This window comes from Xenia sp. Carnegie-2017, unplaced genomic scaffold, assembly GCF_021976095.1.
Source record: "Xenia sp. Carnegie-2017 unplaced genomic scaffold, XeniaSp_v1 HiC_scaffold_21, whole genome shotgun sequence".
NCBI lineage: Eukaryota > Metazoa > Cnidaria > Anthozoa > Malacalcyonacea > Xeniidae > Xenia > Xenia sp. Carnegie-2017.
In genome coordinates this window covers 5836184-5848725 of record NW_025813484.1, presented here as the reverse complement: position 1 = coordinate 5848725, position 12542 = coordinate 5836184, and the positions used below count along the sequence as shown (strand labels likewise).

Sequence of the window (12542 nt, the reverse complement as noted above, 5' to 3'; positions counted from 1 at the left end):
AAAGGTAAAAACCCCTTAGTTTTTTGCAAAGTGCTGCCCAGACTGTTTAAATATATAGAACTTTTTTTCACTTTTCTTTTGTTTAGTATTAGTTAAAGAAGAGCTATCAAAATCACTCATTGTATAATAAGTAAGTTTATTGAGCAATGACACTTTCTGAAACTTCTTGACGTGTGCGCCCACGGCTCTTTCGTACGTCATAGTTGGAGGAGAACGACATTATAGAAGATTTTATACTAAACAGGTGGACATTAAGGAAAACCGATATCGATAATACTAATCATTAATATCGATGAATCGTATTATTGATATCAATAAATCCAATCACTGATATGAGTAAATAGGATCACTGATAAAAAATTATTGAATGAGATTAAGCATGATAGTAAGAATTATTCAGACAGGGGTGAATGCTATCTGTCGCAGCGAAGCTGAGGCGGATAACATAGACCAAGGTCTAAATAATACTTGATATCATGCGAAAGCCGAATTCAATAATTGTTTTATCATTCACCTCAACTAACTGAAATTGTATTAAAGCTGATCAATGTATGACATTTTTAAAACTTCGCTAATTTGTCCTCGTCAAAAGGTTTTTTAAGATTTCCTCGTTTAAATATGCTGTAAAATATGCCTAAAACCAGCCTTGCCGCTTTTTTAATGCTTTCCGCATCCTTTTTGTTCAAAAGGTTTTCCATATCGTTTTTGAAAACTGTGGCAAACATATTATTCGATTTTGTTTTCAAAACGAGCTTTTAGTGGCGTCAATAATTGTAGAATGTGATCACTGACATTGGCATTTATGGTTTCATGCAATAGTAAAGTCTTCCTTTTTTCCTGCTACCTATGATGTGGGGTCGGCTCGTCGAAGATTCTATGGGTGGCATGCTTCTTGATATCAAAAACACAATCGATGTTTCTTTCAGTTTAGTGATTCTTTCTTGTCTTAAACTATAATTACAGACATTGCTCTAAATTGGGGATAGCTCCAAGGCTTTGTCTCTAGATATCCTATCGCCATATCTGCTAAATTTATGATATTTAACGTCCTTTAGGAAAACGCTTTGATGGGGTAAGCTCGTATTTAAAAAATAAAAATGTTTATTGTGTTTGCGTATGTAATTGCAAACCGAAGAGACCTTCGGGAGAAGTTGAGAGCAGATAAGTTAAAGACCAAAACCGAAAGCCGAGGGTTATTATTTCTTTTATAATATAAAAACAATGAGAAACAGACAAATTTTAAACATTAAAAACAAATTGATTTGAAAATTTTCTTTGATTGATTGATTGGTTGATTGGTTGAGCTCAGATGTGTTTTGCACAGGCTAACGCAAACACGGCTAAAGGCCAGTCAGCGAACGCGTTTTATTGTTGCTAATTTATAAGTCGAAACACTGGACTTAGTAAACGTTCTCTGTCAGCGGTCAGTGAAGCAGTTTCACTATCCATTATTGTTAATTTATCATTCCGTTTTATCAAAACCCCGGTCAATTTCTTTTATCTCTTTCGATCATTTATTCCAGTCATGATCTTTTATTGGAATTATCTTATATTTGTAATTGTATGTTATCTGTTTGGGTTGTTTAACCAAAACTTACAGGAATGGTAATACTCTGCTTACGGAATCTACTTCTCTTTTTGATACATGTCGTTTCGAATTTCTTGTCACCCACGATCTATCGTGCGCTGATGATTTACATTTTTACAGCGAAGTATATTTTAATACGCTCATGACTGAAGACATCTTTCGTTATAAGCAATCCATCTGTCATTATATGCGGCTTATTCCTCATATGCACTGATCTTTTTATTATATGTGGTCCATTTGTCATTATATGTAATGCACTTTTCATTATACCTTAACTTATTATGTGGTAATTTCGTTATGTGGTTATTTCATTGTGGCCCTTTTATTTCTTCGTTATGTGATGTCTAACATGAAGTACCTTTCGACTAACTGAAACACAGGCTCAAATTGAACCATTTGTAATTTGTAACAAACGATTTGTTCGACACGTTGAATAGTCAAATAGTCAATAGGCAATAGTATTTGCGTTAATAGCCCTGCTCTTAACCAATTAGAATTGAGAAATTTTTTCATGTATATACTAATAATGAAATACATGATATAATACTATGTATAATACGCAATACGGAATAGGAATAAAAATGGCGTCAATCGGTGACATGCAAAGAGTTTTGGAAAAGCTTGGATTTAGCTCTCATACTCAACGTTTTATAGAAGAACGCGTTACTCCAGATATTGTTTGCGGACTTTCATTGCACGATTTTAGGCAACTCAGCTTATCTAATCCTAGTGAAATAATTTCTTTGAGAATCGAGTGCACGAAGTATGGAAATGCACAGCCATCAAAAAGAAGTCCAAATGAGACTACTCATGCTATGTTTGAAATAACGAGGGAGCTATTGGAGAGTTTTTTAGAAGAAGATTTCTTGATAACGAAATTGCAACAATGTTATCTGTGTCTGAAAGCACAATATATCGTCGAATGAGAGTTTACGGTCTTAGCAAATTCAGCTTTACTGACATTTCTGATAATGAATTGGAAGTTCATGTTTGTGAAATGGCCAGAGAATTCCCGTAATGTGGCGAAAGTATGTTTAAACAGTTGCTTAAAGGGAAAGGGATAAGAGTTCAACGACATCGATTCGCGATGCCATTCATCGAGTTGACAGCCAGGGTGTAGCAAATAGAAAGAAGGGTAAACTTCATCGTCGAATTTACAACGTTAAGGGACCGAACCAGCTATGGCACATCGATACAAATCACAAGCTTATAAAGTGGAATTTTATTATTATTGGAGGAATAGATGGCTTTAGTAAGTTACTTGTCATGTTGGTTTGTACTAACAACAACAAAGCAGAGACATTGCTTATGCATTTCATAGATGCAGTTACAGAGTATGGCTTGCCAAGTCGAGTAAGAACAAACAAAGGATTGGAAAATGCTCAAATTTCAGAATATATGTTGGAGAAAAGAGGAATCAATCGTGGCAGCATCTTGACTGGATGTAGCACACACAATTAAAGGATTGAAAGATTGTGGCGGGATATTTACCAAGGTGTTCTGACCTACTATCTCAGTTTGTTTTATTTTCTTGAAGATGAAGGATTGCTAGACCCATTTAATGATATTCATATTGCTGCTCTTCATCATACATATATGCATGAGATCAACAATAAACTTATTATGTGGCAGAAGGGTTGGTCAAATCACAGCATGAGATGGATTGCTGGACAAGCGCAGAATCTCATTGCAATCGATATCTCCAGTGAAGACCTGAGAGAGTATGGTGTGGAAGGTCATGTTCGTGATGAAATTGCTGAAGAACACGAAGGCAGACCCATCTTTACTGCACCAATTCTTCAACTGAGTGAAAATTGTCTCGCCGAACTATCCTCACTGGAAAAAAATCATAACAACTTTAGAATTGAAGTATATGCTTCCACAGTACAGATCATTGAAAGGCACACAGAAGTGTTTCGTTATGACAGTCTTGAAAATAACCAGCTGTGAAAAAATTTTGCAAACAGATGAAAAGCAAACATCATCGAAATTTCCATAAAACTTATACAAGATGGAGTTGAACTAATTCCACATAAAGCCATTAATAAAATAATGGCATAGTGCATTCAAAAGACATTCTAATTTATATTATTTATCAAACATAACTTTAACATATCTTAAAATTACATATTGCTCTATGATGAAATTTTTTAAAACATTTTGAGAAATATTTCTTAAAACTTTTCAGTTTAAATGTTACCAAAAGGGTTACAAAAAAAAGCCTCATCGTAAAGGGAAAACAAGACTTCCTCTACTGGCATCTGTAATTCTGACGTTTAGGACGCATAATACAATGTCATGCAATTAATGCATGTGTTGGCTGTTGGTAAGAATGATGTCGTTACTTCAGCAAAACGAATTGATGGACTTATTTTGAATCCTAATAATGGCTCTTCATCAATTGATGTGGCAAAATAGAGAACCCACCCAAGAGTTCTGCTTCTTCTTCCAGCTGCATTTAAATAAATGAAAGTATTAAGAGTAATCATTGAATTCAAATTCTGAAAAAATATAAAAACAGTCCTACAACCAGGCAAACCCACCAGCAACTTCTATCAAGTACTTGCATAAACTCCTGATTCATGTTTTCTTTTGTTTGAGCCTTCAGGACTGAATTGTGCAATCATGAACATATTTATTTTTCGAATTGTGAGGACAGATGTTCGATTCTGATGGAAAATCTCTTTTACTTGTGGCATTAGTTGACATACCTAGTTATGAGTATGGTGCAATTGATTACATGATTGGAGGTGAAATTAATACTTATTAAACTTTTCTGTTCATTGCAAGCAGTACAGTAAAAGAAAAAAATTAAAAAGATATTTCCGACTCAATTATTTTCACTTGGAATATACCAACTCTTTTTAGTCCCTTTATCAAATTTTATATAGGAATGGCTGGAGTTTCTGCCTCAAATATTTCGTTCAACAGATCATCTGATATAAACTGCGGAAGTTTTCCATTTTGCAGTACACTAAGACCTAGATGAATGAATTATGGTGCATTAATTATCAGCTAGCATAGTGTTTTTTTCTTCATTGAGAATATTCCTGTGTCGCTTAGTAAAAACAAAGAAAAACTACTTTGTAACATTGTATTATCAGAGTAGGTCAAAACTAACCAATTGTAGCAATGCAGATGAAATACCCTTAATAGCTCTTTTAACATGATTTGGATATCTAACCATGTAATACAAACAATTTTATAAACTTAAGTTCTCACCCATTATTATTCCCACGCAGATGTACTCATCAGCCAAAAGGTGACGCAAGCCTTTATCAAAGTATTTTTCCTAGATTTCTAACAAAATCAAACGAAAAAATTCTTTTCTTGGACCTCCTCGATCTTGTGCCAGCTAGAATTTAAAGTATATAAAAATGAAGTAAAACTAATAAAGCACCAAAATATCAATTAATTGTGCCCATCAACTGTAGAATTGCAAAAATTTTGGCATTACCTCTCCATAAAATTGGACTTCTAAAGTAAGAAATATGTCTTCTAATCCAGCAATTTCATCCATTCCAGTTTGGAATATATTAAAACGATCAACCAAGATGTAATTGGTTGCCTCTTCTAAACACTCATTCTCATTTTCAATTTCCAGACTTCTTCCTTTTAGTGCTTTGGACTGCAACAAGCTTATAACTTCTTTTGTGCTGCAAATTTGGTTTTCATCACAATATTGTAAAACAACACTCACGATACTGTTGATGTCTTGAGCAACCAGTGGTTCATTTGTATTTTCATCTGGTTCATTTGTAAGGTCAGTTTATTTGTCTATGTTTTTTCTTGGACTGTGAATAAACCTAGTCTTCATTAAACTTTTCAATATTGTTTTGTTTAAAGATGTTTGACTTTTATATATTTCCTACATTTCCTTTTGGTGGTGGTAAAGTCACGATTTGCAAATTTGATCGCGTACAGTGGCGTAGCTAGCGAAAAACATTTGGTCGGGCTCACGAGGCGCCACCATGGTTGGCGACGAGCGAGAGAATTTTCCGAATTTAGACTCCCTAGAACGTCGGAAACGGCTATCTTAGAAAGCAAATGCGTGATATTTATGCAGGAAATAGAACCATTTTGGTTAATTTAAATTGCCGAAGGATCTTATAGTAAAGCAAAGAAACAGTTCAAAAATAGTTGCAGATATGTGATTTATTTTCTCAACACCACATACATAAATAGATACCTATGTACATCTTGTAAAGAAACTTTGACAAAAGAACCAAAAAAGACTCAGATTTGTCATCAACAACTATCAAAAGTTGTGATGCCGTTCATTGTTGTGCTGAAATGACAATCAACATTGCCTGCATTAAAAAGTTCCCGGAAAAATTCTCACATGCCATGGACGTAAGACATCATCAGCTTGCTATCAGCCATATATGAATACCTATTTGTATAAGAAAGCAAGTCTTCATGGTTTTTCAATGAACTTCTTTACTACATCATCATGCAATGTGTTGGCGTCTTCTTTCTCTGACAGTATGTCTTTGTGAATGGAAATCCTGCAAAGAGAACTAAAACGTCCTTGGCTCATAGTATTTCTAAGATAATTTTTTACCCTCTTCAAACAAGAAAATGACCTCTCAACTGAAGCACTTGTAATTGACAAAACCCCATTTATCTTTAAAACAGTTTTACAACTTGTGGAATACTAGATTGATAATGAAACTGAAAAATATATTTCAATAATTCATCGCATGAATCACAGTGAAAGTCTTTATCTCTGTAAATAAAACAAAGTTGGCTAACTAGCATTGGTATGTCAAACATATCACCATAAACCTCCTTTAGAAGATTTATCTTTTCTGAGGGCACTTCACCTTTCCACATCTTAAACACCCTAGGGTTAACAAGGTCATAAACCTAAAACGCTCCATATCCTGAAATCGCTCAGTCAGCATAGTCACAATTGTGTCAAGAATTTCAAAGTACATTTGTTTGTAATTATGCCGTTGGTCATACCTGGTTACTGGTGGTCCCACTTTCTCAACGGCCAGGTCGTACACCTGACAATATTCTGTATCATTTCTCAGAGAAGCAACAAAGGCCTTGAATCTTTCAAACCTACTCATTCCATAATGAAAGTCAGTGTCCTTGTCTTGCAAGATAGAATAAAGTATGGATGACTGCTCAAGAATTCTCTGGAAAAAGTGTACCAAGAAACAAAACAAGAAGCCATTAAGGTAGCCAAGTAAACCAGTAACCTTACTTAACGTTTCATCATCCCAACCTATTGGATTATCAGTAAGATTTTCAAACATGTCTATCAGTTTCTCATAGTTAGAATGCAAGACATTGATGACATGAGCCCTATAATACCATCTTGTGTCACCAGGACTAGGAAACTCAAGCCTATGGGATTATAGTAAATCTTTTCTTTTGGGGGGAATTGCTAGTAAAGGTGCAGAAAGCACTAATATTAACAAAGAAAATCTTAACAGGTAAGATGGAGGATGCAGCTTGACATAATACTAGATTTAGTCTATGGGCAGCACAGTGAACAAATTGAGCATAAGTATAATCCTGCTGAACTTGAGCTTGAACACCATTGAGATGACCAGACATAACAGATGCACCATCATAAGTCTGTCCAATAAATTTCTCTTTCACATTATTATATTGACTTAACTTACCCTTAACCACTGATGATATAGCAGTTACAGTCCTATCACAACTAACATCAACAAACCCAAGCTGTCTTTCAATGACACTTTCCCCTTTGTCCATTCGAACAATTACACTCAATTGTTCTTTGGTAGAAACATCAGTTGCCTCATCAACCTGTATACTTAAGAAAGTGCAGCAATATATTTCCTTTAAAATCTCATCCTCTATTATCTTATCAAGACAATCAATCAAATCATTTTGAATATCAGGAGAGACTCCAGTAAACCGCCCTCCCACAGCAAGGTGGGTTTCAGCAAGCCTTCCATGTAATCGCCTTTCAAAAACAGAATCCATCTTGGCAAAACTTTCAAGTAGCTCTCTATAATTTCCTCTATTCATGCTGCTACTAGATTCAACATGCCCCCTAAATGCAAGCTCTTGCCTGGACTAGTATAAAACAGCTTCTGTTATGGTTTTCAACATTTCCCTGTTTTGCCTTACCTCCTCGTTATGACGCTGAATCTCTTCACGTCTGTTTGTGACATGAGACAGTCGATACGAGGCTGAAAACCGTAGGTCTTCCAGGTCTTGTAGGCACCCATGGCGATTTTGCCTTCTCATGCTTCTTACAATCGGATAGGAAATTCTTCATGTTTTGAATCCCGTCTGCGTCCATGAAGATGACGATCCAGGGAAAATAAAAGACAAGGCCAACAGAACAATGCATTCTTTTCTGAGCTACCACAAAGCCAATCTTTCTTCGAGTACCAACTTTCCTGAAAGCTTCTATTGCCTGTAGTCGCTTGTAAATTTGGAATTGGCCGCTGCTTTACGAGTATATTTTGCTCGCCTGATTGTCGAACAGAAAATGGTTTCTTTTGTAGTTCACTTATTATATCGATTTCGTTAGCCGAAGCCATTGTAATTTAAGTTATCACGATTTCCGAAGGTATATTTCGAAAGCTCAAACTTCAAGTCACGCTTTTGAAAATGAGCCCGACAAGATGTTGTTAAACGTTTGAGTGTGTTCACAGCTACTCTCAACCAATCAGATTACAGATATTCCCACTATAGATTTTATTACTTGGTCGGGCTGAATTTTCAGAGCCCGACTAGATGTTGCGAAACAGCGCATTTGAGTGTGCTCAGTTGCTGTCAACCAATCAGATTGCAGATAATCCCACTATAGATTTTACTACTTGGTCGGGCTGAATTTTCAGAGCCCGACTAAACAGCGTAATGCCTGGCACTAGAAATGCACTAGTCATTGTTGCTAAGTAACGTTTAAAAATATGATAATTTTGCTGATAACGACGCAATTTGACAAATATTACACTAATAGACTGTGGATTATTCCAAAAAGAGTCGCAGAATTTAAAATTTTCGCAAATCCAATTTTAAAGAAAACAAACTTTTCATTTTTGGGAAAATATTTGGTCGGGCTGGGCCCGACCAGCCAGACCGCTAGCTACGCCACTGATCGCGTAATAGATACACATTCGGACAAAAAACTTTAATAAATAATCATGTGAAAACTCTGTATATACATCAACTGGTGGAATTGCCTGAAGGACTTTTAATATATTTGTCCCAACGTTCGAATTTTTGGTTGCAGCAGAAAAGCAATTCACGAAAGTATCTTCCAGTGTCTTTATGTATTCTAGGTATCTTCTAGCTGGGACATTCAACCTACCAAAATTCTTACTATCATATGCTTTGAAATACCAGAAAAGCTGTTGATCACTGTCAAAAACATTTAATGTCAAAATTCTCTTGCATTCATCACAGCTGTGCATCTTAATGATTTTTTCAGCAAGTAGCCAGCAACATAGACTACAGCATTATCTTGATTGATTTTAGAAGTCACATTATGTTCTCTATAATCTGCTGTTCCAATTGAAACAATGCTTGGATGAGATTGTGACATGTTGTCTACATGTTTTGGCTTTGATATATTTGCTGTTGTGCATTGAGCCAAGAGGGCATTCATATCTTTAGCACAGTTGCCTTTTGATGATGTAAGAAGCGCACTAAAAACAACTTTCGAAATGCTCTTGTGATGAACTGTATTGGTTGTGGAATTGTCGCAATTCCCCCCTTGTTGTCTTATGTTTCCGAAAAAATTTCAAGTGGGTCGGTGTTCAGCCTTCTGGTAAGTAGGTAAGTAAAGTTGTGGGCTGTTTGCAATGTACTCCAGATGTTTATAATTGCACTAATTGTAACCAACTAACCTTTTAGAGATTTTATCCTGCCTGTTACATTCTTATTGCCATTGAAAACTTTTTTAATAAATTGTAAGGATTCTTGCGAAAATGTGATGTGTAAACTCTTTGTTATGATTGGTCTTCTCAACTCTTTGATTGCTTTTAGATTGGAGCTATTTACACAATCAAAGAGCGAATCAAACTTCAAGAGAAACTCTGCAGTTTCACTAGCACAAGATAATAATCATCCCAAGCTAACATATGTGCAAATAGCCGCTGCAACGGTATGACTGCTGCAACGGCATGCGGTCTAGGGAAATGAAATTTTTTTTTCAAATATTGAGCTTGAAGAGCGCAGACAAATAATTGAAAAATCTAATCATTATACGTTCAATTTGGCCGTAGACTGTTTTCTCTGCTTCCCGTCGGCATGACCACCGGGTTACACTCAATGACTTAAGCGTTTGTTTATAGCCTTCATTTTCTGATTAAATGTCACTAAAAAGGGCATGGTGCTTGGGGCTGGCTTCCAGAAAGTTGTAGAGAGCTTGGATGTTACTTAAAGCATTCCGCACATTCCACTAAACTCATTTTGAATGCTGGGGATGTCCATTGTGCATGTTTCTTCAGCTGCTGATTTAGCTTTGAATTTAGCCATGGTATATCTTTGCACCTCAAATTAAGAAGCTGCAAAAAGTTTCCATGATTTACGTCACAACTTCTATCCAACGCAGTTTGTTTTTTTCTGTGTCTACGTTGTGCAATATTTTGTTCGGCCATATACATTTTCTTTCACATATTTGTGGGATTCATAAAGCTTGTCTAAAACTGAAGTTTGTCGTCGTCTATTGGCTCTGATGGACATCCACGTCTCCAAGGCTCTAAGATGGTTTTCGCTTTTATGATGCTTTATTAAGCGTTCGGGCTTTTTACAGTTGTCAAAGAAGAATAATCTTTCCCCGTTAAGTATTTCTGGCATGTAAAACAGAAAGCTTTCCTTCCTTCAATATCGTAAGACAGCCACGGGTGTCATTCATACCAGTCAGGTTTAAAATCTGTTGTAAATGATTCATTTCCAACATTTCCAATGAGTCACCCACATTATCAAAAGTATCTGTATAAATAGCCTCTGTTTGGAACGCTGCTCACACAGTCAATTTCAAATTGTGATGTTGACTGAGCACTGCTTGGATCGTTTTTCAGAATATCGTCAGTATTCAATGGGCCATCTTCACTTCTTTTCCTCTTATTTTCAGGAGCAAAACTAAGTCGGCTTTGTTTAGTATCCAATGGAATAGCAAATTTTACCGTCACGCCTTTATGCTTTGTGTTTGCATGAGTTTCTTGGTATTGGGCCATAATTTCTTTTCGACAAATGGAGCACATTACACGATACCGATAGGCACGTGTTCGTTTCCTGGATGACAGCTCTAACATACTATTCAGAACTTTAATCCTATTTTTATTTTCTGAGTGAAGAAGATATTGACTTCATTTGTAAGCTTTGTTGTTTTTACTGTTTGATGCAGGGATTTTATAGTTTAGGAGATATATAGGTGAGACGGATAAAGTACTTGAAAATCAAGTGTACAAACGTAATGTAAGTGTGAGTGTTTTCATTATGCATGCGAGTGAAACTAGGATAGGCTATTCCCTATTTCAATTTAACTTCTAGATTAATTGTCACGCAAATTATTTACGTCACTACACTCTAAGAGCTATTATATTATGATTAAGAGCATGTAGACTTAAATATGCAGCTACAACACAACGCGAACAAATATCAAGTTATAAAAATCATTTTCATTTGCTGCCCCCAAAAACGGAGTCTTCCCAAATTTTGGGGGGGCCAACGACCCCTCAGCCTCCAGCCCGTACGCCTATGCGCATGCTGAACAAATAACTCTTCCTTTTTGTGGACTGTGGAGCCTTTGTTTCGTAATGTGTTGTCATGCATAAAAAGAAGTCGACGAAAATCTTCCTCAAAGACTGGTCAATTAGCTATTTGCAAGCTATGTTGTCATCACTTGCATTTAGATGGAAAACTAGCCACAGCGCAAATATTTTTGTGTTTTTATTCACTGGAAGAACATTTACGAAAATTAACTTTCCAAACACGAGTTTTGCTGAATTATTTACATTTCAGGAAGAAAAATTTGGCCTGGCTTCCTCTCTGTTGCTTGCGTCAGGCTCGTAGCTAGGGTGTAATTAGTGCAATTGCCACAGCAGAAATACATTTCACTGCTTTCATCATCCACAATATTGTTAGTGGCAATTTCCGGATCATATAACGCAAACTCAGATCTTTGAATATAAAGTTTCTTCTCTTATGTTTCATATGTGAAATGTACCAAGCATTGGGCCATGGAAAATATTTTTTTCACATCTGTCTCACTGGCTTCATCTGGTGGGAGAATACATTGACTATCATTATTGACCATCTTGTGAAACTCACCAGGCACAAACTCTTCTACAGTTCCAGGCTCTGCATTGTACTTGCAGTAAAAGCAGCAATCGTATTTGAAGCATTTGCCAGAAGAGGATGGAGGTTTTGATTCAAATTTTTGAGATAAATGTTTTGCTACTGCATGCATCTGCACTTGCTTCCTACGATGATTCTTTATATTTGTACCAAGAGTGCTTTAAATGGTGTTTTTTTCACGGAAATTATAAGTCTTCGAAACCCACTCCCTTTGAATGGCCTCCTTTCTCTTTCCAGTAACAAGGTATGCATCTCTAAATGCACCTAAGGCAAATTTCTTTGTTTGAATGAGAAGTTCAATTTCCCTCTTCTTCTCTCCATTCTCTTGACTCAATGTTGAATGCTTCAAACATAATGACAGCCTTGCCTTCAACAACCAAAACTTTATTTTAAAAACGCCGATTTAGTTTCATTTGACTCAGCGATTGGCAAGCATTTCACGAGTAACTCTCATTGGACTGATTCATATTCAAACGAAAATTTCAGAATCGAAAAGAAATGCCATTCAATCTTTCAGTTACACGTAATGGAATCAGTTATTAAGATAACTAATCCCGTTCTCTGCCGACAAAGGATTGTGTTTTTAATTTATTTCCCGGAATGTGAAATGCGGAGCAGTAAAATCTTTGATTTGAAATAGGTTGGGGAAAAATAT

At 36.0% G+C, this 12542-nt stretch overlaps 1 pseudogene; it reads right to left on the bottom strand.

Moving 5' to 3' along the window:
- Positions 1-3614: 3614 nt before the first annotated feature.
- On the bottom strand, positions 3615-5937 carry LOC124444607 (annotated as a pseudogene).
- Positions 5938-12542: the final 6605 nt, after the last annotated feature.